We start from the raw sequence: 27925 nt of genomic DNA, 5'->3' as shown, positions 1-27925 counted from the left end.
CAAAGCCAGCAGCAGAGTGATGTCCTGTACCTGTGGGAGGCTCCATAGTCTGGGCAGAACTGGATCCCTGAGCCTCTTGGATTTTACAGCAAAGGCTGGTGACCAAGTCCCTTTTGGCACAGATGCAGGAACCTCAGATCAGAGCAGGTGGCTGATGGCGCAAGGTCATGAAGCAGGAACCTAGGTCTCCGGACCCTTTTTGTACTATCCTGTGAATGGTTTTGATGTTGGCTATCATTTCACCTCCCTGAGCCTCAGTTTCCTCTGCTGTAGAATGGGGCTGATTTTACTGTGAGGATTGGCAATAATGTAGATAAAGCACTTAGTCCAGGGTTTAGCACTGTGAGGCCTCAGTGGTAAGTAGCAACTGTGACTGCTGTTATAACTGCTGCCTCTGAGAACCTTCTTCTGCCCTACCTCTTCCCAGTCTAGGAACCTGGAGTATTTGATACAGTTTCTTGTTGAACAGATGACACCCAATAAACTGGTTTTAAAGCCAGAGGCTCAGCATCTTTTGCCCCCTCTCCCCCACCTCCCCCTTACTAGTTGGCTAGAACACTCTATCCTCACCCTTGGCCTGATTTTGGCCTCTGCCCCTTGCCCATCTCTGCCCTCCTGGCACCAAGCCTGCATGGTCTCTCTTCCAGGAGCCACATGAGGACAGAGTTTCCCTTCCGCAGCCTCCTCTGATCAAATGCCATTGCAAGTGCTTTGAAAAGCAGAGTCAGAAGGGTCTTGCATTACCCAGGCCTCAGCTGATTTTACTGTGGAGACAGTTGAGGGCTGAGGGGACAGAGGTGGACTCTTGAGTTCCCTGGAACTGCCCTCAGGCAGCTAAGACGACACTAAGACTTTTGCAGAGGCCGTGAAATAGGCCTAGAAGGGCAAACCTGGTCCACAGCCCCAAATGTGGAAGAGTAGAAGGACCACCAGACTGGGGGCTGGAGGGCTGCGGCCCTCACCCAGCTCTTCCTGACCTCTCTGAGCCTCTGTTTTCTGTTTTCTAAAAGGAAGGGTATGGATTGATGTCAGAGGTTTCTACTAACATTACAGGATTAAAAGAAGGGCCAACAGAGCTCAGTTTGAATTGCAGTTTCATCACTGACCAGCTGTGGGACCTCTAGCAAGTTGTTTTACCTCAGTGAGCTTTAGTTTTCTCACTTACAAAATGGGAAAAACATTAGCACCTTCTCATAGGTACTTAAGGGCTAAATTAGGTAATTCAGGTAGAGTACTCCATCCATAGCTGGCACAGTGGAATTATTGTTGTTGTTATTCTTAGATTAGCAGAGACAAGAAGAAATCAGCCAAGGCCAGTTAGGAAGAAGTTCACGGAGAAGGCAGGGCTTGAGAATGTGCAGGATTCATCTGTTCATTCATTCACTCAGCACATACGTATTTAGGATTTGCACAGATCGGGCATAGAGAAGAGGAGCAGGGAGGCTGGAGAAAGCTGGAGGCAAGCAGACCTGCCTATTCTAGATGTGTGATGTGGGATCATTACTTCTCTTCTGTGGGTCTCATTCCCTCAACTGTAAAGTGGTGAGAAAAATGAGCATAATCCTTACCTCCAGAATTGTCCTAAGATGCAAGAGAGTTCAGGTACACAGTGGGTGATCAGTCTGTCTGATGCCTTTTCTCTCCCAGCTCTGTTCATGACTAGAGGTATGATCTCAGGCAGCAAGTCCTTGAATCCACCAGCCACACTTCCACCCCAGGGCCTTTGCGCTTGCTGGTCCTTCGACCTGGAACACTCTACCCCCAGATCCTTTCACGACTCGTTCTCTCATCTCCTTAATTTTTTTTGTTTACACATCACCTGCTCAGTAAGGCCTTTCCTGACTACTGTATTTAACAGTGTGGCACTACAACACCAACACTCCCTATCCTCCCTCCTGGCTTATTTTTCTCCACAGCACTTATCACTTTTTGACATACAATATTTTATAGAATATTTGCTTATTGTTTGACTCCCCCCACTGGAATGTAAGCTCAGTGACGATGGTAATATTTGTCTGTCTTGTTCAATGTTATATCCCTTGTATCTAGAAGAGTGTGTGCTTCATAGTAGGTGCTCAGTAAATATTTGTGGAGTGAATTAATGAATAAATGAAGCATCTTCTCTCTGGATCTAGCACTATTCTGAGCACGCACACACACACACACACACACACACACACACACACACACTCACACACAATAGATTCTCAATAAATAATTGTATGAGTGGTCATCATCTCCATCTGCCAGATAATACTTTAGTTGGGTCAACCCTGAAGCCCTTTAGCTTCTGACATTTTCTGCCAGGGCATCAGTTTCAGCTGGAGTGCCCAAATCTTTTGTTCCTGAGTCTGAGCTATGCAGAATTTCTAGTTGGGACTCTTTGGCTGTTGGGCCCACATGGTTATTATGTCATTATTGGTAATTAGCACTTAGGCCCAGAGGATTGAGCTTTTTGTTTTTCAGCAGAAATCACAGCAAAGAGCTGTGCTAGCCAGCAGGGTCCCAGGCCTGGAGTGGCTTCCTCTATAATTACCCCCTTTCCAGCTATGGGTCCATGGCTTAGGAAGACCAAGACAGAGGTGCCCAAAGCTAGGGGCACCTGCAAACCAGCTCAATCGCTGTCTTCCCCAGGCAGTATTCTGCAAACTTTCTTCTCCCGCACATGCTTGGCTCTCCATGCCTAGCCTGGTTTAGAGGGGGGTCCCCATGCCTCTGGGGGAGGTATAGTTCCCAAAGGTCCAGCTCACAGGGCCATTTTCTGGTGCCCAGGTTTCAGGTATTATGGGTGGAGGAAATAACCCTATGTTTAAGACTCAGGAGCCTGGGTTCAAGTCCCTGCTTAGCTGCTGAGTTGTTGGGTCCCCATAGGCACATCAGTACCTTTTGCTGGGCCTCAGCTTTCTCATTTGTCAAACATAGATAAAGAGATAGACACCTGCTTGGCTTCACCAGGGAAGAGAGGCAGGATAGTGTAGTGGGCAAGGATAGGGTTCTGGAGTCAGAAACACTTGGTTTCCCCACTATACCCCTTCTTAGCTGTGTGACATTGGGCAAATTGCTTCACCTCTCTGACTTCAGTTCCCAAAGCTAAAGAATGGGGTTAAAATAGTACCCACTCCATAGGGTTGTTGTGACAACTAAATAAGGGAATGCAGGTAAAGGATCTAGGCACGTAGAGAGTGCTCTTTACGCTGGTATTATTATAATGATCATTACAGGAATGCAGGCAATCTGCAAACTGTAAGACGGTACTAGCAATAAAGCCAGGCAGATGTAGGTTTGAATCCTAACTCTGACTCTTACTAGCTGGGTGATTTTGGGTAAGTTTTTCTCTTCTCTGAGATTCTATTTCCTCATCTGTAAAATGGGAATTAGAGTCATACCGTGTTCAAGGGGCTGTTGTAAAGGTTCAGTGATGTGTTGCATAAAGAGTACTGGGTACAATGGCTTGCAGATGTCATCCCCATTTTATAGATAAGGAAGAGAGGAGTAGTGACTCGCCTGAACTCACATAGCATCTCAGTGGTGGAGCTTTGATTTGAACCTTGGTCTGCTTACCTTAAAAGCCCCCAATCCTTTTATCTCTTCTTGCCATCACCCGAATATGGGATGATGATGAGGGTGTTTGTTCTTGGTGCTACTGGTCTCATTGCATTCATCCCGTGATCCCCAGTGCCTACGCACAGGAGGTGCTCAATAATGTCTGCTGGACGAAGAAAGGGGGGACCAGCATGTCCTCAGTTCCAGGGAGGCTTTTGCCTTGGGATTGAGGATTTTTTTCTGCTTGGTTGACAGCAGAATAAAAATAAAAATAAACAATAAAAATCATACTTAGCACAGGTGTGGGCTTGTAATCTGAAGAACCCTTTGCACCTCCCACATAACTGATCCTTCTTGCTACCCTGGGTGATATCCTGGGTGGGTACCTCTGATTGGTGTGGAAATGGGAGCCCAGAGAGGGTGTAATGGATGAAAATTTGTGTCCCGCCCAAAATTCACATTGAAGCCTTAATCCCAATGTGATGGTATTTGGAGATGGGGCCTTTGGGAGGTGATTAGGATTAGATGAGGTCATGAGGGAGGGGCCCTCATGATGGGATTAGTGTCCTTATGAGAAGGGATACCAGCGAGCTCCCCCTCTCTTTGCCATGTGAGGACATGAGAAGAGGTGGCTGTCTGCCAGCCAGGAAGAGAGCTCTCACCAGAATCTGACCAGGGTGTCACCCTGATCTTGGACTTCCAGCCTCCAGAACTGTGAGAATATAAGTTTCTGTTGCTTAAGCCACCCAGTCTATGGCATTTTGTTAAGGCAAACCGAGCTGACTAAGAGCGATGGTGAGTGACTTGCCCACAGTCACACAGTGAACTTATTGCAGAGCTGAGGCTGGACTTATTTGTAGTCACTTCTCTCTTTTTTCCCCATGGAAAAACTCCCAGTCACTGGAAGGCTTACAAATGGAGACTAGCTAAATGCTAGACAGACAGCTCAGGAACTGTCCTGCCACAGCAGCTTTGGAGGATCTTAGGGCAAGTCACACCTGGCCATTTCTGGGTACCCAGTCTCCTCCTGCTTCCCCATAGCTCCTCCTCTGCCCTCTCCCAGGCGAGGGTTGGGCCAGGCTGACTTTAGCAGGTTAAGAAGGGGCTCAGCTAGCTGGTGGCACTGAGCCTGTTCCCGAGTTCCTTGGGAAACCCTCTGGGCCTAGAGGGTTCCCTGCCTGAGGGATAGAGAATTAGTGGGTTAAGCTTGAGTGAGCTGGAGGCTTGGCTGGATCAGGGACATTAGGCATACTCCAGCTGGTGAGAGAAGGGGGTTGGGGAGGGTCATGGGAGGTCAGATTCTTGGGTCCCTCCTTGAATGGCCCAGGGCTCCAATCAGAAGCAGCCACAACAGCCTTTCCCTGGGGTCTTGGGACAGATGTTGATGTTGCTCCCTCATCTCATTTCCAAAGTGCTTTCCTGAAAGTGGTATGAAAGCAGTGTGGAGCAGAGGACAGTGGTAGCAGATGGACTTCGTTTAAACTGTGCCACTGGGCAAATCACCTAATGTTTCTAGACTGTAGTTTCTTCAACTGCAATTGAGGCTAATAACACTTTGCAGGGTTGCTATGCGGCTAAGTGCATTAATGCATATAAAGTACTCAGTACGTGCCTGGCACATAGTAAATATCTAATAAATGTAGTGGTCATTATTTTTAATAATAAGTTATCTCTAAGGTCCCTTCCGGCTCAGACAGCCCTAGGTTATATGGCTGTACAATTTAGCTTGGCCTCCAGCTTTGGACGAGAAATGTAGCTGCACTTAGAAGAAGGCAGTGAACAGAATCTGGAGTAGGGGTCAGAAAACTTGGGTTCAAGTTTGGGCTCTGCCTCCCCTGTGCTATGTGACCTCAGGCAAGTCTCTTCCAGTTTCTGGACCCATTTCCCAATATGTTTAAAATCAGCTTGGGCTTGATGATCTCTAAGGGCCTATCCGGTTCTAACATTTTGTGAATCTAGAGGCCTAAAGGAATACCTTACTAAACGGCCACTGGGTCCTCTTTTACAATTTCGACTTCCTTCCCTTCTGCCCCTTGTTTCTTGGAGTGTCTTCACAGCAGAAAGGACGTAACTTGCCAACTCCAATATATGGATTTTAATCATACTTAGCTGTTTTTGCTTTTACTGTGCACAGGGAACTCTTTAAAACAGAGCTTAATGCAATTTTTGTAAGCAAAGTGCATTCTATCAACGAGGTCAAAACATCCTCTTGTGTTTTCAAATGTGAAAGAGTATTCATTCATGTATTGTCTTTCATTGCATCTGCTGATTTCTTTTGCTTTTATCTCAAAGAATGACCAGCACAGGCAGCTGTGTATTTTATAATTAAAAAATATATGCTGCAGTCAGTGTGTTCTAAAAAATAATCATGGGTATGATTTAGATAAAAGGATATTTGTCAAGTATATAAGAGAGAAAAATGGGGAAAAGAAGGGAAAGAAAAAGAAAAAAGAAATAAAAAGAGAGAAAAATGGGAAATAACCTAAAGGTCTAATAACATTTAGGTTTAATTAAATTATGGTACATCCACTTGAGGGCACTGTGGATGTCATAATATATTGTTAGGAGAAAAAAGTTGGTTCTGAAACAATATGATCTAAAATTTAAAAAAGCATTAGGCTGAACCATATGCAATTGCTGATACTTGACCATTTTAACCTATAAAATCAGCAATTTCATATGACTTAATATATATAAACAAAAAAGTGTATCTGTCAGGAGAGGTACTAGAAGGGAAATCTCCCACCAAAATATTGATGGTAGTTATTTCTGATTGATGGCTTTATGTTGATTAAAATTTTTTTTCTTACTTAACTATATTTTCTGTGAACAATGCAAACACTACTACTAAAAATAATCCCCTAGAAAGGTATACCACTGTATAAAGAGCAATTTTTCCACCTTGTTATAGCTTGTTTGATTTATCATTTGTGTTTAAAAGGTCTAAAATGACTGCAATTTTATTACCATGGGCCAGATGGAAAGCTCTACTCTTCATGTACTTTTGGTACCAGGATTGGTTTTTATTCAGTAGTGACTGTTCAGAACATTTTGCTGGTGGGCCCAGGTTTTCAAAGCCCTCTTCATCTCTTGCCACTCCCCACAACCGACAAATGTTTTCCATGAGCCCTACCACTGGGGGGGCTTCAGGCCAGCTGTGTCCCTAATCTGCCCACGTCCTGGATTTGGGAATGGCTCAGACTCCAACTGTTCCCCCACCCCACCCCCGCTTTCTTCCAATCTCATCTTTTCCAGGTCATTGGAGGCCCCATCTACTGTCCCTGGCCTTCCCCCCTGGTCACCACCTAATTTCACCATCTAATTTCACCCTCTTCTGTGCAGCTGGTGTTTGCTTTTTGCTGGAGCTCAGTTTGCAATGGGGAAGGATTAGGACCTTTTCATGTTGTCTTTTTTCTTTTTTTTCCCTTAGTGCCCTTGACCGCTCCAGGGGCTGAGAGGCAGCTTGCAGGGCCTGTATTCCCTAGGAAGGAAAAGGAGGGGTGGTGGGGAGGCAGAGGTGGGCTCAGCTGGCAGGCGGGATAGAGATGGCCCCTAGAGAACCCATCCTGGGGCTTGGAGCATGCATGGCACAGCCGCCACCCAGATGTGAGCATGGAGCAGCAGGCAGGGAGGGAGCTGAGTTTCTTCCTAGGAAATTAGCTTCAGAGATGGTGCATGGGACCTTTACCCTGTACTCAATGGCAGCCTCTGCAGGGTGAGCTGGGACCAGATGTCTGGTTTGCAGAGGCCTCTTCTGAGAGGGCAGATGGGCACAGGAGTAAGGGTAGTTTCTCTGCCTTTGGATTGGGCATTACTTTTCCTCTCACCCCCTACTATGTGTTGGGCCCTGCTATACTCAAGGATCTGGCACTTAGCCTAACAGGTGATGGTGTGTACCTAACTAATAACAAAAATCCCTCATGTGTGTGGATAGTACTTTACAGTTTACAAAGCCCTTTCATCTCCAGGCTAAGAATTAAAAGCCAGGACTGGATTTGAAACCTTTAAGATTCTAAAGCCTGTGTCAACAGTTTTGGTGTGGTGTTGCACGGCACTCTGCATTTGAGTGGTTTACATCTGCCTTAAGTCTGGCTGTTTTCTGCTAGCCTAAGATCCCCACTTTTTTTCCAGGGTGATGATTATTAAATACTACACACTCCAGTGAAGCCTCTTTAAGTACAGTGTGTCATTGCCTAGCACTTCATGGCATAGAGAATATTGGTTTTCATGAATCTGTATTTGCTGGATAACACAGTGATGGTAGTGGTGAGCTGTCTTGTGATTGATCTTCAGGATTTATCCTTCATGGCACCAGATTTCCAGGTCTGATAGGTGAAGGAAGCCTCTGAGGCACAGAGGTGGTAGAGCTAGAGCTCCCGAACCTGAGGGCCTGAGGCAGGGGACCGGAATATTCAAGAACAGGTGCTTCACCCCTAGTACACAGAATGACCTTGGCCAAGTCACCTGACCTAACTAAGCCTCAGCTTCCTTATATATACATGGGGATAACTCATTCACTCGTTCAGCAAATACTTATTGAGTGTGCACTGTTCTGGGAGATGAGCAAGAGGACAAAGTCCCTGCCCTCCTGGAGCTTGCAGTCTAGTGAGTCTAAACTGCAGCAATTTATTGAGAGGGACAAATAAGTAAATATATAGTAGAAAGTCAGGTAGAAGTGCCATGAAACAAAATTAAAGCAGGGCAAGGGTGTGTAAGTGGAGGCTGTTTTAGACAGGGTAGTCAGGTGGTCCTCAAGGGTCTCTTATGATGTTTCAAACAGAAAACCATGTAATGTGCTCAGCTCGGTGCTGGCAACTGAGTGCTTACCAAATATATTATTATGTCAGCGAGCCCCACACCTCTCAGTCCATATTTTAGTCTCCAGATAGCAGTAATAATTAACACTTAGGTAGATCTTACTGTGAGCTAGGCACTGTTCTAAGCCCTTTACATATATATATTTTTAAATAAATAAATTAATTTTTGGCTGCATTGGGTCTTTGTTGTTGTGGCGAGTGGGGGCTACTCTTCATTGTGGTGTGCGGGTTTCTCATTGCGGTGGCTTCTCTTGCTGCGGAGCACGGGCTCTAGGTATGCGGCTTCGGTAGTTGTGGCTCATGGGCTCAGTAGCTGTGGCTCATGGGCTCTAGAGAGCAGGCTCAGTAGTTGTGGCACACGGGCTTAGTTGCTCCGCGGCATGTGGGATATTCCTGGATCAGGGCTCAAACCCGTGTCCCCTGCATTGCCAGGCAGATTCTTAACCACTGCGCCACCAGGGAAGTCCCAGCCCTTTACCTATTTTAACTCATTTAATTTTTACAGTAACTCTTATGAGTTAGGAATTGTTATTATCCCCTTTTATGGGTCGGAAACAAGCACAGAGTAGGGCAAACAATTAGGGAGACAGAATTGAACTCAGGTAGTCTGTTTCTAGAGGCTGAGCTGAGTTGTGAGGGGGCTGTGATTAGATACGAGGAGATGGTCTAGCTGTCATATACAGGCTCCAATGTCAGATTGCCTGGCTTCTTATCGTGGCAGGTCTAAGCCTCTCTGCTTGGGTTTCTTCATCTCGAAAATGGGAATACCAGAATTACCTTATAGGGACCATGCTTAAAACAGAGCCTTCTTTCTGCTCGCCTGTTCAGACACCATCCTGGCAGGGAGTGTGAAGGTCCAAGGGGCCTCTGAAACAAATGAAAGGAAATAACAGCACATCAGGCAATTGTCAGAGCAACCCTAAGTTCAGCTGGAGACCAGACTTCCGAAGCTAAGTTTTCATGATTTTGAGGCAGCCAGGGCAGAATTAGGAGACCTGTAAATGCAGAAGACAGCTGAAATCTTGGCGTGGCAACACTCAGCATCCATTTCAGGCCTTACACAGCTGCCCGGAGAGGTGAGTCTCATCGAATGTCAGGGTTGGAATGGCGCCTAGAGACGTCAAGTTAGTAGATGGGGAAACTGAGGCCCAGAAAAGCTGAATGACTTACCCAAGGTCACTAAGTCCATTTGGGGGACAGTCAGCGTGGGTAGCTCGGGAGCAACTTCCAAATCTCAGACCCTTACCTGGCCCTCCTTGGGGTGGGTGGGGTGGGAAAGGGCGTCACCTTCATCCAGGGCACTGGCTACGTTCCCCACGTGGGTACCTCAGGGGCCGGGAACGCACGGACCCGAGAGCGGGTTCGACCTGCGCCTGCGCACACGCGGCCAGCCCCTAGCCTTTTCCCCTCTTTTTCCTTCCCCTCCCTGCTACTTACCGGCCTAGGGGAGGGGGGGAAATGAGAGGAGCCAGAACTTGGCCTCAGCCAATGGGCTGGCGGGCCGCGGGCCCGGCCCACTACTTCCCTGCGGCGCCATCCAATAGAAATTTACTACAATGTTGTGGCGAATAGAGGGGGAGGGGCGCGCGGGGCGGGCTGGCTAAGGGCCGGGCGGGCCTCGCTTCGCTGAGTGAAGGCGGGAGGGCGCGCGCCGGGGCCGCCTGCTCGCTCCGTCACTCGCTCGCTCCCTCCCTCCGCCGGTGGGTTAGTCAGTCAGTACGCCCGCCAGCAGCCCGCGGGCCAGCGAGCCGCAGAGGGCCGAGCCTTGGACGCCGGCGCCTCCTTCTGCCATTGTTCGTCTGGCGGCTGCAGAGGCGGGCACGGGAGCCCGGGCCCCGGAGCCAGCGGTGAGGCTAGGCGGCGGCGGCGCGCGAGCGGAGCTGGGGTGGGGGGCGCGGAGCTGTCCCCGAGGGGACGGTCCTGGAGGCCGCAGCGGCGCCGAAGCCTCTTTGTCTCCAGCCCCCCGCAGGCCCGGGCCGGGGGCGCGCGCTCCACGGCCTCCGCACGCCCTCGGCACGCCGGTGGCCGAGAGGCTGGAGCCGGGACGCGGCCGGCCTGAGGGGAAGGAGGCGGGGGTGGCGCTGGGGGAGCGTTTAAAAGTTAGGCTCGGGGTGCATTTTTGACGAGGGGAAATCGGTACCGTCTGGTCTGTCAGTCATTGTACAGTGGGCAGGAGCCCTGGAAGGAAACCAGATGGGGGCGAGTTGCAGGTTTCGGGCGGCGAAGGTGTGGGGTGCAGCCGCAGAGAGGTTTCTCGGTGAAGAGGTAGCTGGGCGGTCTGGAGAAGTCAGGAGCAATGTGAGGGGTGGAGGGAGCCCTGCAAGGACTTTAAGGCCTTCCCGCCATAGACACCCACATCATTAAGAAAAATTCCCCAAACCCGAGGGCTCTATGCTCTCCCGCTGAGTCTTCCCGGGTCCCAGGGACCAAAGGGTTAAATCGATTCTCTCAGCGTCGTGACCTCCTTTTTCAGTTCGCTCATCTGTCGGCTTGGACGTATTTCCTCCTGCTTGCTGGGCTGCCTTTACCTGTGGAGAGGCTGGATCTAGGCTCGCCCTCCGAGATGCATCGCCAGGCTGTTAGTCCTGGTGGGGGTTTGCCAAAAGAGGTTTTTTCTTCCCAGAAACGGGCATTCTCTTGAGAGAGAAAGTGATCTCACGTGAAACAAATTGCTGACGGATAGGTTTCTGGCCACATGATAGCGACTGTCATCCTGTTGTTTCTCTAACTGTACCCAACCATAAATGCCTAGTCTGTGGAGACTTGTCGTTTTTTGGCATGTATTGCTGATTAGGAGTTAGTTTTTTTTTTTTTTTTTTTTAAGAGATGCCGAGCTTTTTTTGGTAGTCTGGGTGATTTCACAGCTGGTATTCTGTTCTTTCTGTTTTTAGGGAAGATTGCAAGAAATGGTTATGTCTCTGTCTTGGATATTATTATAGTGAATTTATACTCTCTTGAGGATATATACTGTACCCAGTGCTGTTGCTCATTATTGTGTTCTATATCTCAGTCTTGGCAGTATTTTTTTTTACCGTTTAAATCAAATATATTTATATATATGCTATATATATTATAAATATCTTTATATAATTCTTATCATCCCAATTTTGTTGTGTAGCATTAACTCTTACTTTTTGTGGAAACTTGATGTACTCTTCATTTTCCTTTTCTGTAAGTTGGAAACATAATAAGTTCTTTGCCAGCTGACCAATTTTGGTTTTTTTTTTTTTTTTTGTGGTATGCGGGCCTCCCTCTGCTGTGGCCTCTCCGGACGCGCAGGCCCAGCGGCCACGGCTCACGGGCCCAGCCGCTCCGCGGCACGTGGGATCCTCCCAGACCGGGGCGCGAACCCGGTTCCCCTGCATCGGCAGGCGGACGCGCAACCACTGCGCCACCAGGGAAGCCCCCCAATTTTGGTTTTATAAAATAGTTTCTTGGGGTGTTATTAATATAATCCATATGGAGTACATAGCAGAATATATGGCACACAATAAGCACTCAATAAATGACAGATTAAAAAAATTGATATAATGCCTGAACATCAGATTGCCTTGGTATCAAGGTGCTAATTCAGAGTGCCTTCTACAGGAAGGTTATAATTAAGGTAAAGATAGGCGTTATTCATATCCCTGGGGAAACCGAAGTGCAGTATATCTTTGCCACTATTAAAAGTGAACTTACCTGCAGCAGCATGCTAACCTTCTGATTCCTCTTTCTACTAGTAACAAAATTGCACTTCTTTTCCTTGTATAATTGAATTCAGGCTTACAAATAAATGATTTTGATCTTTAGGCCTCACCGAAATTCTTCCAACATTTATACCAGTGTTTTATAACCAAATATCTTTTAGGTAAGTCCTTGCACAACGTGGTCCCAATTTACCTTTTTGCCTTTATTCCCTTTATTACTTGTATTTTCCAGCCAAAAAGAACTGCTCAGTAATAACTCATGCTTTCCCATCTCTGTACCTTTGGCCATGAGATTCCATCTATGCTTGTCATATATATTCCTTCTCACAGTTTTCAGTTCTCTTAAAAATGTCCCATATTAGTAATTTGAAGTGTGGGGAAAATTTCTCTATGTGAAAGGAACTTGATGGAATTTTTTGTTTTGTTCTGAGTTTTCTTTGAGCTTCATTAATATGGCCAGCCAGTTGAATTTTAACTGGTGTTTGTTAAAAGGATTTAGGTCCTAAGTGCCCCATCAATGTGTGTAGCCCTTAGTGGTAGATGATGGCTGATGGTAGATTAAGGAAACTGCTTAGGCTTCCATTCTACTCAGAGCTAAGAACTCTACCAGTTGACAAGTTTAACACTTGGAAACTCTGGCTGTCAACAAATAGACTAAACTAATAGAAGAAAGTTTTACATTTTAGGTGGATTTCTGCTTGCTTTCTACATCTCTTCTCTTTCTTGGTGGTCGAAGGGTAAACGTGTCCTTAATGTTGGTTAAACACTCAAATCATATTTATTGTATCCGAGTATTAGATATGGTAAACAAGCCTATGTTTTATTTAATTTTATTTTTTGGCCGTGCCTCAAGGCATGTGGGATCTTATTTACCTGACCAGGGATTGAACCTGCGCCCCCTGCATTGGAAGCTCAGCGGCTTAACTACTGGACCACCAGGGAACCCCCAAGCCTATGTTTTAAAGTAGGCTCATCCTCAATATAACATATAAAATAACGTGATGTGATACTTTATATAACAGTAAGAGAATAGTACACAAATCTTTCTCTTTTCATTTTAAAAGTACTTGTATCCTTTCTTTTTCTCTTAAGAAACATTTCTAAGCTAATATCTAAATTAACAAATGATTTTAAAAGATTTGTCTCCTCTGAAAAAAATGGTTGTGACATTTTGTTGAGATATGACCTATGTATTTTTCCTGTTATTCTCTTTTGTCAGGTTTGTGCCTCACATTTAAAATTCACGAGTGTGATGTCCTTGTTTATCATAAATGGGTGTTGAATTTTGTCAAAAGTTTCTTCTATGTCTATTGAGATCATCATATGGTTTTTTTTTTTTTTTTTTTTTTTTTTTGCGGTACGCGGGCCTCTCACCGGTGCGGCCTCTCCGGTTGCCGGAGCATAGGCTCCGCGGACGCGCAGGCCCAGCGGCCACGGCCCACGGGCCCACGGGCCCAGCCGCTCCGCGGCATGTGGGATCCTCCCGTACCGGGGCACGAACCCGTGTCCCCTGCATCGGCAGGTGGACTCTCAACCACTGCGCCACCAGGAAAGCCCGCGATGTTTTCTTGTATGCAGCTTGAGTTTAAAATTTTTGGAAACTACAAAGCCAGCCTTCCATTTTATTCCTTAGTTTATGGTCTTAATTTTAAACAGATTCATTTTATGGGCATAGTGTGTTTACAATGCTATTTGATTTCCTTCCTCCTGCTCCTAAGAAGCCTTCAGAGTTAAGCTTGTCAGAAGCGTTGCCTACAAGTTACAGGATTGTTGAATTCTCTGCAGGTACTTTGGTATGCTTATCAGTAGATTGTGATTTAAAATGTGCAGTCTGTGATTTGTGATGTGAGTTATAGGGCTTGCTTGTATTGTTTTCTGAATGTCCAAATCTAATTTAATATTGGTGATCTGATTTTATAACTTTAGAATATCAGTGGCTATCAGGGGCTAACTGTGGTTCTGAAATCAATAGGAGCGTATATTTAGATCACAGTCTGTTTCCTTGTTATCTAAGAAACAGGTCAGTGCAAGTGCTGCCAATGTACTTTTCCAAGAGTCTCATCAAATTCGTGATTGGTCACATGTATATTCAAATGCAGATTCATTGCTACCTCTAAAGGACTTGTTTTTTCCCCAACTGCTTGAGCGTAGAATCACCTTATTTTATTTGTGAGCTAAACAATAATAATTCTAACATCTTTTTTCTTATCAACAACTTTGCTTTTTTCTGTGAATAAAGGCCCCAAAGATTAAACTTTTAAAAACTATTAAAAGAGGCCTCTGAATTGATCAGTTATAGGTCTTATTTATGCAGAGAATCTAGAATTATTGGAAGGTAGTTGATTCATTTCATTTGTAATAGCTTTTAGTTAGAGAAGAGCCAGATTCCAAATATATATGTCAATTTTTGTTGTTTATTTAAGTTTGTTTGTATGTCACTGGTAGCTTACTTTGTGTCCTTTTTATGAGTGGGTTCATGGTGTGCTCAGTAAAATGTGGTGTAACAAATACTCTGGTGTACACACTGGGTTAGATTAGTATTTATTTAATAAATTTATTTAAGTAATTTATTTTTTGGCCACATTGGGTCTTCGTCGCTGCACGTGGGCCCTCCCTAGTTGTGGCAAGCGGGGGCCACTCTTCGTTGCGGTGAGCGGGAGCTACTCTTTGTTGCGATGTGTGGACCTCTCACCACCGCGGCCTCTCTTATTGTGGAGCACAGGCTCTAGGCACGCGGGCCCCAGCAGCTGTGACGTGCGGGCTCAGCAGTTACGGCTTGTGGGCTCCAGAGTGCAGGCTCAGCAGTTGTGGCGCACGGGCTTATTTGCTCTGTGGCATGTGGGATCTTCCCGGACCAGGGATCGAACCCGTGTCCCCTATACTGGCAGGCGGACTCCCAACCACTGTGCCACCAGGGAAGCCCAGGCATGTATTTCAATTAACCAGTTTGAAATTCTGCATATATTCAAGTGAAAAGTGTTTCACCTTGATAATACACTTGGTACAGATTTTTGAAATTCATTTACGTGGCTGGTTTTGACCATATGGACACAGGCAGACCTGTCAAGAGCTTCAAGGATTTAAGCCCTCAAATTTTACCTGCCAGCCATTTCATCATGCAGTAGGGACACATGAAAGACAGTTTAAAGTGAAGGCTCTTTTTTTTATTGCTGCCACCCACTTGCACTTTCTTGCCCTTTTATCATTTTTAATGATTCAGAAAATCGACACTGTTGCTAACTTACTACCTGCAGTGTTCTGCGAATCTTGATGGTATTATATAATTATATAAGCCATTTGCGTGGTGTCATATGATGTTGTATATATGTCCTCCCACACATGTGTCTTTAGAGTAATTTCTTTCCATCTGGTGTTGGAAATGAGCTCTTTGTGAGGTTATTTTTAAATCTTCAAGCTTTCTGGCATCCTCAACACTTGAAATAACACAATTGATTTTGAAGGCAAGAAAACCCACATAGTATATTTAGTGGGGTTTTTTTTTCCAGTGAAAATGTGAATAGTATTTTATTTTAAAAATCATATCCTGTGTTCCAAATAGGCAAAACATGTGCTTTATGTTGAGATTGTTTCCAGATAATTTTGTTTGTAGGAAATAATCAGTCAGTTGTTGCCAAGTAGATAAAGTAAAGGAGAAATAGTTAAGGGAAAGGATGCCAAGAATAAGAGAACTGTTGGAAGAAAGATGTTTCAGAGATATTTTATTCTCTGAAGGTTTATTGGAATCCTCTTCTGAACTCTTACAGCATTTATTTGTTTCATACCAAATTTGTCACGTGTTGCTTTATATTGCATATGAAACTGGTGTTTCCCAATAAGGTTGTCAGCTTCTGGAGGGCAGAGGGTCAATAGCGTGTCTTTCATTGTCCACCCCATCCCCCCAAACACAGATATTGCTTAGTACAGTAGCTAGATACGTAACATAGACATGTAGAATTGTAGTGAGAATGTGAATTCCAGGATAATTAAGATTAAAACCTGTTTATAATTCTGACTGCTTCTGATTGCCTCTGTGTGTGTGTATCATATTTTCTTGGAAAGTAAGTTGCAGATATCATGACAGTCTACTCCTAAAATACTTCAGTATCTCCTAAGAATAAAGAGATTATTCTACGTTAGTCACAATACCATTATCATACATAAGAAAATTAACAATATTTACATAACAACGAATATCCAGTCTATATTTTAAAAAGATTGATGTCATCTACTCAGAAAGATTCATCCAATAATTTCTTTTCTCCGGATGCTATTTTTGTTGACTTCTCTTTGCTAGTTGTATTATCTCTAACATGACTGTTAGTGAACACTGGTTAACAAGAAATGTTTAATAGTTAATGTACTCCCTTTGGTGTTTCATAAGATTGAAAAAACTAGCATTGGGGTGAATGATTGCATAATGATCAGAGCATCATGTTTAAATAAATATCTTTAAAAATATTTCAGGTTTCCAAAGGGCATTGTGTTTTTGTTTTGTTTTTAGATTTTTATTATGTGTACTGTGGTAGGCAGCCTTTAAGATGGCTCCAGTGATTCCTACCTCATGGTTTTCATGCCTTTGTGTAATCCCTTCCCTTTGAGTGTGCCCTGGACCCAGTGACTTCTTTTTTTTTTAAATAAATTTATTTATTTTTGGCTGTCTTGGGTCTTCGTTGCCGTGCGCAGGCTTTCTGTAGTTGCGACGAGTTTCTCTTTGTTGCGGTGTGCAGGCTTCGCATTGCGGTGGCTTCTCTTGTTGCGGAGCACGGGCTCTAGGCTCGCGGGCTTCAGTAGTTGTGGCACATGGGCTCAGTAGTTGTGGCTCGTGGGCTCTAGAGCGCAGGCTCAGTAGTTGTGGTGCATGGGCTTAGTTGCTCCGTGGCATGTGGGATCTTCCCGGACCAGGGATTTGAACCCGTGTCCCCTGCATTGGCAGGCGGATTCTTAACCACTGCGCCACCAGGGAGGTCCACCAGTGACTTAACTTCTAATGAATAGAATACAGCACAAGTGGTGGGATGTCACTTCCAAGATTGGGTTACAAAAGGATGTGGTTTCTGTCTTGGGCACTCTCATCTTGGGTACTCTGGCCCTCTTCCTGTCACTCGGATCACCAGCTGCTATAACCTAGGAATATTCAGGCAGTCTATGGAGAGGCCCACGTGGTGAGAAACCAAGTCTGTTAGTAACTACTATGAAAGTGAGCTTGGAAGCAGATTCTTCAGGCAGAGTTGAGCTTTGAGAGGAGTGTAAACCTGGTTGACAACTTGACTGCAACTTCATGAGAGACCTTGAGCTAAAGGCACCAAGCTAAGCCATGCTTGAATTCTTGACCCACAGAAACTGAGATAATAAATGTTTGTTGTTTTAAGCCACCAAGTTTTGGTGGTAATTTGTTGTATGACAATAGACAACTAATACACCTACCATTTATTAATTTAATAAATATTTATTGATCATCTGCTATTCACCAGGCCCTGTCCTAAGTGCTTTGGGACACAACAGTGAAAAAAAGTAGATTAGAAATGTCTGTTCTTGTGGAGTTTACATTTTAGTGGGAGAGGACAAATAATAAAGTATACAAATCAGGGATAAAATATATCAGATTTTAGTGAGGATCAGGGAAAGCAGGATAAGGGGACAGAGAGTGAGGGAAGTGGGGTGGATATTTTCAGTACAGTGGTCAGAAACAACCTCTTTGGTAAGGTGACTTTTGAGCAGAGTCCTGAATGGTATCTGGAGAAGAGCATTCCAGGCAGAACAACATGTGCAAAGGTTAAGTGTGTTTGGTGTGTTTGAGAAACATTGAGTAAGCCAGCATGGCAGGGGCCAGATGATCTACGGGGAAATGTTAAGAGTTGAGTTCAGAGAGGTTACAGGCGGGAGGAGCAGTTCATGTGGTGCCTTGTTGGCTATGCTACAGACTTTGCATTTTTTTCCTGAGGTGGGAATTCTTGAGAGGATTTTAGCAGAGGTATGGCATGATCATTTAATTAATACATACTAATTGATTATCCACAATGAGCAGGACCTTGTGTGTATATGTGGTCACAAAAATGTAGAAGACATGACCCCTGTCCTAAGGAAGTTTAGTGATCTAGTATTAGAAATCACTGGGCATGCACCAAAAACTTAGGAATAGAGGTGCCGTGTTGGAAAGGCACATAGTTATAGGAAGAGCACAGAGTATGACCTGGGTTAAAATTCTGGCTCTTCTACTTGGTTTAACACATTTCAGCCACAATTTACTGGGTGGTATTATATACCGGGTAAAATAGTAATGCTGCTGTTCATTGATGACTTATTATGAGCCACAGGCTGGGCTGTGTGCTTTGTAGGGATGACATAGGTGTTGAAGAGTGTGAGCTCCAGGGCTAGAATGCCTGGTTTTAAATTCTCGTTATGTCACTCTTTAGTTGGTGGTGACCTTGGGCAAATTACTTCTGTACCTCAATTTACTCATTGTGTAACATGTGGATGATAAAAAATACTTACCTTTTAAGGTTGTTATGATGAAAAATGAGTTAATATATGCAAGGCATTTAGAACAGTGTCTGGCACCAGATAAATGTTAGCCATTATTTTTACATTTAAGCCTCACCACAGCCCTATGAAGTAGGTGTGAGTCATCCCATTTTACATTTTAAGTAGCAGGTTAAAAATTAAGTAACTTGTCCAAAGTTGTACAACTAGCAAGTGAAAATTGGCCTCAAAGCTGAATTCTTTACTGCTGCACCTTTACTTAGTACTTAGTACAACCATGAACATGTTAGGAAGGAGAGATGCAGGCCTTCTTTGAGAGATAATGATTTCTTAATGATTGTGATCTTGTGAAAGTACTTTTCTATGCCTCAGTTTTCTATAAAATCAGGATAATACCCACATTACACAGAATACATAATAATAACAAACAAAAACAAACCTTGCAGTGTGCCCGCCATCCACAGATAATCAGCAAATGTTAGTTCCCTTTTACCTATGATAAAATATGACCTCGTGAAAATAGGGACAAATAATCTTTGGTTAAGGAGAAGAATTTTTATATATTGACCCATACCTTTTTTCTACTTAAATTGGGCATCTATGTTTCTATATTATTATTATGTATAAATAAATATAGCTCTATAGAAATGTATATGGTTTTGTCTGCCTTTGGATTTGATTCAGACTTACACTGTAACATTTTTAAGCCTGTGTGTTAGTATTCTAAAGACGCGTTTCACAGCAGCTCTGGCTTCAGAGCTTCATTTCCGGGTTGGTAGGACACGATCATGTGGTTGATGTCCCGATTGTTGCTTTTATCTTTTTCGGCAGATGTGAAAGTAAACATACAAGTTTGAAAAACAGGAAGGGGTTTGGCTGCTCTTCGTTGGGAGGGTATTTTTGCAGGGGAATCTGTACATAAGCCACCTGAAATCTGAAGTGCCTTGACTCTTCCTGACTTTTAGCAGATACAAAAAGATACTATACCTTATTGTCATAGAGTAAATAAAAAAGCAAATGATGTTGCAGTTTAATGAATTTGTGAATTTGCGTATATTTCTGTGTTGAAACATTTTGGAGAAGTGAGATAGTGTGTTCCTTTTTTTGTTTGAAACAGAGAAGTGATGTGTGACTTCATAGTCACCCCCATTCTGGGTTCTTTTTACCTGGGGAATACTTTTTCAATAAGGAAGTGTAGAGCTTTTTGTTATTGTTGGGTATCTGTATCATTACACTTGAACTTCAGAAGCCAAAACTTAAGACAGCATTTTTCTATTTGGCTCTTTGTTTCTGAGGAAAGGGATGAACACATGAAATGTTAGCAGGTACTGCTCTTTGTATATGCTAACTAAGTGCATATATTAAATTTAAATATTTCCATCTTTGATATTCAATCCACAATGAGTTGTTTTTATTGATTTGGAGAAATCCCTCCATCTTTCCCTTCTCCTTCTCCTTCCCTTTCCTTCCCTCCCTCCCTTTCTTCCTTCCTCCTCCTTCTCTTAAATGATTCTCTCCCATACTTTTGCTGAACAGTTTTCTATTAATAGTATTTGGAGGCAGTGTGATGTAGCAGTGAGTAACGGTATGGATTTTGGAATCAGATAGACCTGGGTTTACAGTAGGGTTGTTTTTGGTAGGAAGAAACTGCTTTCTATCTTAATAAATAAAAGCCAGTATCCTCCAGAGTTGGCTTTAGGAGGAGATTCTGCACATGGAGTAGGATAATTGGAACTCCCAGCAAGGACTTTTGTTCCCAAAGATTCAGCTTTCCCTGGGGGAATCCCTTGCTGACCTCAGGGAGTGTTGCCTTCCTTTAATTTTCTGTCCCAGAGGTGAGTCTTCTCTTAATACTCCTTTAGTACACAGCTGAGACCAGGCTGGAACATTTAGTACTTTACTAAAGGCCAGGAGATACAAAAGGGAAATAAGCTGAGAGTTACTAGGATGCTTCTATATAATCTGGCTCACAAGATAAAACTCCTCTTTAATTGGTGGCCTTCTTTTGGAATGGCTCCCCTCTTAATTGCAACACACATGTCTGCCTTCCAGTGGCAGAAGCCATTTCCACTAACGCTTCTACCTGGGAGTGCCTACAGCATATACAGATTGCCCTAAACCCAGAGGAGAAGGCCAAGAAAAAAAGAGGTTCTCTGTTTCGCCAGCCTTTGGTTATATTTGAGAGAGGAGCCACTTCTTGCTTGTGATCAACACCAGGTCTATACAACCTTTAAGGAAAACCACCGTTACTCATAGAATATCTAATTAGCATTCACAGAAAAAAACAAACAGAGGGGTTTGGGGGTAGAGGTGGGAGGGGGGGCTTCCTTTTAACCATTTACCCCAGATTATATAATCTCTGATTATAACTCAGTAATTTGGCACAAAATAGTTCTCAATAAATATTCCCTCCGCATTTTTTGATTCTTAACCCCATTTGATACCTAAGGAGCTGTCCTTTAAGTTTGTTGAATTTTATCTCAGAGTTTTGCTTGAAGATATCCTAGTCCTTAATCAGGTCCAAAGCTGGGCTGAGGACAGTGGTGATAAACATCATTTGGTGTGATCAAGATGGAACACCTGGTGCTCTGATTAGTCTAAGTTTAAATGTTAAAAGAAGTGTCCTTTGTATCACAGACTATTAATTCCAGAAGGGAATATAGAACTTGGCTATTGCTACAAGGTTCCTGGCTTGTTTTAAGATAGAAAAAGTATAATAGAGTCAAAGACCTTTGGAGTCACAGACCTGGTTTAGAATCCTGCCTCTGATACTGTTTAGCTGTATGTATTTGGGCAAGTTACTTATCCTCCTTGTTTCTCAGTTTCTTTATTTGTTAAATTTATGTAACATTTGACATGACATTACTACCTTTTAGAACTGCTGAAAAGACTGGAAATAATATGTAATATGTTTAATATAGTGCCAGCACACAGTGGACAATTAATGAATAGGGAATAATAATTATTATTATTTTAAATGACATTTCTTTAAAATCCATCTTCTCTGATTTATACATATTCTGACCTTGGCTTTTTTTTTTGACAGCTTTATTGAGATATAATTAATTAACAATTTTCTCATTTAAAGTATACAATTCAGTGTTTTCTAGTATGTGCAGGCATCATCTCAATCTAATTTTAGAATATTTTTGTCCCCCCAAAAAGAACCCCCGTACCCATTAGCAGTCAATCCCCATTCCCTACCCTGCAATCCTAGCACTAGGCAACCACTAACTATCAATACTTCATGTCTCTATAAATTTGCCTGTTCTGGATAATTCATATAAATGGAATCATTCAATATGTGGCCTTTTGTGATTGGCATCTTTCAATTAGAGTTTTCAGGGTTTATCCATGTGGTGGTGTATCAATAGCTCATACCTTTTTATTGCTGAGTAAGATTCCATTATATGGCTATACTACATTTTATTTATCCATTCATCAGCTGATGGACATTTGGGTTGCTTTCACTTTTTGACTATTATGAATAATGCTGCTGTGAACATTCACGCACAAGTTTTTGTGTGAACATATGTTTTCATTTTTCCTGAGTATGTACATAGGAGTGGAATTGCCAGGTCATATGGTAACTCTGTGTTAACATTTTGAGGGACTGTCGTTGGCTGGTTTTAATCATGTTTTTCCTCTTTGATTGCATGATCTTCTGTTTTCTGTCAGCCATCTTCACTGTTGGTTACCAACAGCTTACTGAATTATTTATTTATTTGGCTGCGTTGGGTATTTGTTGCTGCGCGTGGGCTTTTCTCTAATTGTGGCGAGTGGGGGCTACTCTTCGTGTGGTGCTCGGACTTCTCATTGCGGTGGCCTCTCTTGTTGCAGAGCACTGGCTCCAGGCACGCGGGCTTCCGTAGTTGCGGCACGCAGGGTCAGTAGTTGTGGCTCGTAGGCTTTGGAGCACAGGCTCAGTAGTTGTGGCACACGGGCCCAGCTGCTCCGCAGCACGTGGGATCTTCCCGGACCAGGGCTGGAACCCGTGTCCCCTGCATTGGCAGGCAGATTCTTAACCACTGCCCCACCAGGGAAGCCCATGAATTATTATTATTTTTAAAATTTATTTATTTATTTATGTATTTTTGGCTGTGTTGGGTCTTCGTTGCTGTGCACGGGCTTTCTCTAGTTGCGGCAGGCGGGGGCTACTCTTCCTTGCGGTGCGCAGGCTTCTCATTGCGGTGGCTTCTCTTGTTGTGGAGCACGGGCTCTAGGCACGCGGGCTTCAGTAGTTGTGGCATGTGGGCTCAGTAATTGTGGCTCACGGGCTCTAGAGCACAGGCTCAGTAATTGTGGCGCATGGGCTTAGTTGCTCTGCGGCATGTGGAATCTTCCCAGACCAGGGCTTGAACCCATGTCCCCTGCGTTGGCAGGTGGATTCTTAACCACTTCGCCTCCAGGGAAGCCCCCATGAATTATTTTTGATTATGTTCTTACTGTTTAGCTGTATCCCATCTTGCTTAAATAATGTCATTGCAAATGAATCTGTTTTTTTATAGATTATACCACCTATCCATGAAATGTTCTTCTCTATTTCATCACCTTTTTTTAACCTGTTATCCTTCTCTCTGGCTGAATATAGTTTTACAAATAAAAGTTCTAAATAAAATTCTACTGAAATTTGATCCATACTTGGTTCACTGTACCTGGTTATGAATAGTACACAAGATCTGTGATAGGAGGAGAGATCTTTTTTTCTTTAAATTTTTTTTAACATCTTTATTGCAGTATAACTGTTTTACAATGGTGTGTTAGTTTCTGCTTTACAACAAAGTGAATCAGTTATATTTCTTTAAATTTTATTTATTTTATTTACTTTATTTTTGGCCGCGTTGGGTCTTTATTGTTGCGCACGGGCTTTCTCTAGTTGCAGCAAGTGGGGGTTACTCTTCGTTGTGGTGCACGGGCTTCTCACCGCGGTAGCTTCTCTTGTTGTGGAGCATGGGCTCTCGGTGCGAGGGCTTCAGTAGTTGTGGCATGCGGGCTCAGTAGTTGTGGCTCGTGGGGTCTAGAGCACAGGCTTAGTAGTTGTGGTGCACGGGTTTAGTTGCTCCGCGGCTTGTGGGGTCTTCCCGGACCAGGGCTCCAGCCCATGTCCCCTGTATTGGCAGGCGGATTCTTAACCACTGCGCCACCAGGGAAGTCCTGCTAAACTTTAAAATAACCAAATGATTTCTCATTTAGATATCTCTTCTACTTTATTTTAAATTATCTAGAAAAGCAGGTATAACAAATGATAGGTCATTGATTCTCATCAGACACAATTTTCTATGTGAAAATTGTGACCAAGATAGACCCGTTTTACTTTAGTGTATAAAAAGTAACCCTTTACACATTGAGAAACTCTTTGCCTTTTTCTCTGTATTTCATCTTCTATTTTTCTAAGATTTTATCTATTCTTAGAAATTCTATTACTACCTGAAGCAGTTGACTCTAAGATCTACATTTTCCAATCTTGACACCCCATTTCTGTCTTTTCACTGTCTATGGATAACTCCTTTTGGGTATTTTATGTCATCACCTCTCTTCACCATTCATCTATCCAGTATTTTATTCTTTGCTAGTCACTGTACTAGAAATCAGGATTTCAGAGATGAACAAGGCACAATTCCTACCCTCAAAGAAACTACCAGTTAAAGTGGGAATAGCTCTGTAAGGAGATATGCACAGGATGTTATGGGATTACAGAGAAGGAAAACCAAGGAAGAAAAGAAAATTCTACTAGGGACAAGGGAGTAGCCGAGGGAAAGCCTTCCAAGAAGTGACTCTGAGTAAATTCTTGAAGGACACATGAGAATTAGCCAGTCCAATTGGAAAGGAGTGTGTGTGAAGAGTTTTTCAGATAGAGGGAACTGTAAATGCAAAGGCATAAAAAGGAGAAACAAGTTAGGAGAACTTTGAGTAATTTTCTGCCTTAGAGCACATCATGTGGAGAGAGATGTAGTGAGAAATCAGATCATGAAGAATCATGGATGCCATTATTAAGGGATTTAAACTTTGTTCTGAAGCATATGGTGAGCCATGAGCTGATTATATATTATTGAAAGATTATTCTGGTGGCTCTGTGGAGGATGAATGGGAGAGGACTGAAACTGGAGGCAGGAAGAAGAAATAAAAGGCTGCTATGTTAAACCAGAACAAAGATTACTGGGGCCTGAACCTAGACAGTGACAGTGGAAGGGATAAGATAAGCTAAGAGATATTTAGGAGTTAGGTTAAATTTCATTTGAAGATTCATTGACTGTGTGAAGCAAGGCAGACACCCAGGCTTTTGTTTGTAGGACAGGGCTTATGATTAGGTTTGCTTGTTACATAACCTTAGTGTTCTGCACTTCTCTGTAATACTCAGTACCTTTGTAATTTCTTGTTTAATTTCTACCTTCCCTGCTAGACTATAAGACTCTGAAGGCAAGAACCATATCTGTGTTACTGATTTTCAAATACTTAGTGACCAGTTTACTGCATGCCATACTGTGTGAATGGATGAATGAGGAAGTAAATGGTGCTGCCATTGACCAGTACAGGTTAAATGTAGGATGAGGAATATGTTTAAGGGAGGAATGGGTAAGGGAGATATTCAGCAGGCATTTCTAAGGCCAGCCTCATCTTTCCAGTCCTGTCTTTGCTGTTTCATTGTGTTTTTGGTTGTTTTTTTATACTAGCAACAGTAATTTTCCCTTCCCCAGACTTGAAACCGTGGTTTAATATTTTTCTTCTTTATATGCTTCACCCATCATATTCTCTTTGTCATCAAGTTCTTTTATGTCTTTCATTTTAATATGTCTTGGATTTGTCCTTTCATTTACATTCTTGCTGACAAAGCACTAACTCAGACCAAGGCTAAATTGTGTTAACCTTTTTTTATATGTAAACTTTTATTTTGGAACAGTTTTATTTTATTTTAAATTTTATTTATTTGTTTTTTGGCTGCGTTGGGTCTTCATTGCGGCGTGTAGGCTTTCTCTAGTTGCCGCGAGCGGGGGCTACTCTTCGTTGTGGTGCACGGGCTTCTCATTGTGGTGGCTTCTCTTGTTGCGGACCATGGGCTCTAGGCGCGCGGGCTTCAGTAGTTGTGGCTCACAGACTTTAGAGTGCAGGCTCAGTAGTTGTGGTACACGGGCTTAGTTGCTCCGAAGCATGTGGGATCTTCCTGGACCAGGGATCAAACCTGTGTCCCCTGCATTGGCAGACGGATTCCTAACCACTGCGCCACCAGGGAAGTTCCTATTTTGGAACAGTTTTAGATTTATAAGATTACTGCGGGGCTTCCCTGGTGGCGCAGTGGTTGAGAGTCCGCCTGCCGATGCAGGGGACACGGGTTCGTGCCCCAGTCTGGGAAGATCCCACAGGCCGCGGAGCGGCTGGGCCCGTGAGCCATGGCCACTGAGCCTGTGCGTCCGGAGCCTGTGCTCCGCAACGGGAGAGGCCACAACAGTGAGAGGCCCGCGTACCGCAAAAAAAAAAAAAAAAAGATTACTGCGAAGATTGTACAGAGTGTTCCTGTATACCCCACACCCAGTTTCCCCTAGTATTAATATCTTATGTTAGTATGGTACGTATGTTAAAATTATTTAACCATATTGATACATTATTATTAAAGTACATACTTTTTTTTTAAGCAAATTTTTATTTATTTTTGGCTGTGCTGTGAGGCTTGTGGGATCTTAGTTCCCCAAACAGGGATTGAACCCAGGCCCTTGGCAGAGAGAGCACAGAGTCCTAACCACTGGACCGCCAGGGAATTCCCAAGTCCATACTTTATACGTTCAGATTTCCTCAGTTTTTTTCTAATGTCCTTCTTTCTGTTCTAGGATCTCATCCAAGATACACATTACCTTTAGGAGCAGTGTCTCCTTAGGCTTCTCTTGGTTGTGGCAGTTTCTCCAACTTTCATTAGTTTTGATGGTCTTGACTATTCTGAGGATTACTGGTCAGCTATTTTGTAGAATGTACCTCAAATGGGATTTGTTAGATGTTTTTCCCATGATTTGGATAACAGGGTTTCGGGAGGAAACCACAAAGGTAAAGTGCTATTCTCATTATATCCTAACAAGGGCACATACTATCAATATGATTTATCACTGTTGATATTGACCTTGCTCTTGACTTGAGGTAGTTTGTCGTCTATCTCCACCGTAAAATTTCTCTTTTTCCCCCTTCCTTTCCATACTGTACTCTTTGAAAGGAAGTCACTATGCACAGCCCTCACTTAAGGAGTGGAGCGTTATGCTCCACTTCCTTGGGGGCAAAGTATCTGCCTCAATTATTTGGAATTCTGCACCAGAGATTTATCTGTTCTCCATTTATTTATTCAACCATTTATTTATGGGTATTTATATATATATATTAGATTATAATTCAATGCTACTTTATTTTGTTGTTCAAATTGTTCCAGCTTTGGCCATTGGGAGCTCTTTTAATTGGCCTCTAGGTTCCTTAGACATACCCTCATCAGTGTACGTGTGTGTGTGTTTGTGTGTGTGTGTGTGTGTGTGTGTTTTAACACTTTCTTACTTTCTCACACTACAGGATGCTCCATGCTTATTTTGTATAATTACTGTCCCAGTCCTGGAATCAGTTATTTCTCTAGGGAACCCTGTTCTTTTTATTGGAGAATGGTATTAGAAACCAAGACCTGTGCATTAACTACCTAGTTGATCTTCTTGCACTTGGTCTTTTTCTTTTCCAGTTCATCCTGCCATATTTATCTTCCTTAAATAGAACTTCCATTGAGTAGGTGATTTATCTCCTTAAGAGTTATTGTAGCTCTCTACTGCTGACCTGATCAAACACTATCTTTAGCTTAGCTTTCTTGGCCTCACCTAATTTACTTTTCTCATTTGTTTAAGGGTTTATCTCTCATTTCCTTCTTGTGCTGTTCTGACCTTGGCATGATTTACCCTTTCTTCTCTAACATTCCAAGTGTAATTCCCACTTTCCTTATTCTTATCTTTGTGTGTTTTGGGTTTTTGAATTATTAGACTTGCATGTTTATTGTACTTGGTAATTAATAGTCAAAATTAGAAATCAAATACAGAAGAGACTCCAGAAATCATTTGGCCCATCTTCTCATTTAGAGATAAGGAAATCTGGCCCCCAAATCTGGAGTGAGCGACTTGACCAATTCATGGCAGAGACAGAATTTGATCCTTGGCTTTCTCTCACTTTGTACAGTATTCTTTTCCTCATGTGCAAATACTCCCCCAATATCCCTTTAAAAAATTTTGAGATATAGGGCTTCCCTGGTGGCGCAGTGGTTGAGAGTCCGCCTGCCGATGCAAAGGACACGGGTTTGTGCCCCGGTCTGGGAAGATCCCACGTGCCGCGGAGCGGCTGGGCCCGTGAGCCATGGCCGCTGAGCCTGCGCGTCCAGAGCCTGTGCTCCGC

The 27925-nt window shown here is 43.4% G+C and overlaps 1 protein-coding gene across 2 annotated transcripts in view; it reads left to right on the top strand.

Moving 5' to 3' along the window:
• EPB41 (erythrocyte membrane protein band 4.1) overlaps nt 1-27925 on the top strand; it is a 206431-nt gene that overhangs the window by 9601 nt on the left and 168905 nt on the right. The window contains exon 1 of one of the 2 annotated variants that reach the window (XM_055083286.1): nt 10133-10207. The exons of the other annotated variant lie outside the window; for it this stretch is intronic. The gene's annotated coding sequence lies outside the window, so the exon portion shown is untranslated. Of the gene's footprint in view, nt 1-10132; nt 10208-27925 lie in introns of those variants that run through there. 2 annotated transcript variants of the gene reach the window in all.

The sequence above is a fragment of the Physeter macrocephalus genome, chromosome 3 (assembly GCF_002837175.3).
Source record: "Physeter macrocephalus isolate SW-GA chromosome 3, ASM283717v5, whole genome shotgun sequence".
Lineage (NCBI taxonomy): Eukaryota > Metazoa > Chordata > Mammalia > Artiodactyla > Physeteridae > Physeter > Physeter macrocephalus.
Note: the sequence above shows the minus strand (reverse complement) of the source record. Positions and strands in the feature narration are given on the sequence as shown.